We start from the raw sequence: 1,016 nt of genomic DNA, 5'->3' as shown, positions 1-1,016 counted from the left end.
CCTGCATTTGTCCACCCCTGGTAGCTGAGTAATCAGCATGATGGAATGTCATACCTAACGGTCCGAGTTCGATTCGCAGCTGGGTTGGAGATTTTCTCCTCTCAGGGACTGGGTGTTGAGTTGTCTGTATCACCATTTATTTCATCCCCATCAACATGCAAGTCGCTGAAGTGGTGTCAAGTTGGAGGACTTGCACCAGGCGAACGGTCTACCTGACGGGAGGCCCTAGCCACACGGCCTTCCCATTTTACCTCCTGTCTTTTGCAAATAACTAATTGTGCTGGTACAAGCTGGCGCCACCACAACAGCCAGCAGAGAGGTTGTGAGAAGATCAGTAGAGGCCAATGACAGACTAACAAGAAACGCGCCGCCAACACACTCTGGGCCGCCAGTATTTAGATCTCTGCCACAGACTGGAGGGCCAGTGTGTTCCAGTCAGTCATCCACAGAGTTAACGAGTCAAGCCATCAGTTGCAGCTCAGTGGGGGTTGCAGTTAAAGCACTCCATCTTCAGGCCACAAGTGGCCCATCGGGACCATCTGACCGCCGTGTCATCCTCAGATGAGGATGCGGATAGGAGGAGCGTGTGGTCAGCACACCGCTCTCCCGGTCGTTATGATAGTTTTCTTTGACCGGAGCCGCTACTATTCGGTCGAGTAGCTCCTCAATTGACATCAGCAGTGCACCCTGAAAAAAGGCAACAGTGCATGGCGGCCCAGACGGTCACCCATCCAAATGACGGCCACACCCGACAGCGCTTAACTTCGGTGATCTGACGGGAACCGGTGTATCCACTGCGGCAAGGCCGTTGCCCACAGTTGCAGTGAACTCCGCCTCTATCTCAGAGAGAGGCAGCATCTAGCGACCAGAATAATGTCATGACGCCAATAATTATTCTTACGCAAGATTGCTTATGAGTTTGAAGTTCAGTTTCAATTATTCTTGTTCCAGTGAGGAACTGGCGACCGTTGGTTATTTCGTTAATGACAAACTTCGAAAACCTTTCACCCAAATTT

General features: G+C 51.3%; 1 pseudogene; it reads right to left on the bottom strand.

Moving 5' to 3' along the window:
* Positions 1 to 695: 695 nt before the first annotated feature.
* On the bottom strand, positions 696 to 813 carry LOC124552890 (annotated as a pseudogene).
* Positions 814 to 1,016: the final 203 nt, after the last annotated feature.

This window comes from Schistocerca americana, chromosome 10 (genome assembly GCF_021461395.2).
Source record: "Schistocerca americana isolate TAMUIC-IGC-003095 chromosome 10, iqSchAmer2.1, whole genome shotgun sequence".
In the NCBI taxonomy this organism is placed as follows: Eukaryota; Metazoa; Arthropoda; class Insecta; order Orthoptera; family Acrididae; genus Schistocerca; species Schistocerca americana.
The sequence above is the reverse complement of the archived record's forward strand: the minus strand, read 5'-3'. Positions and strand labels throughout refer to the sequence as shown.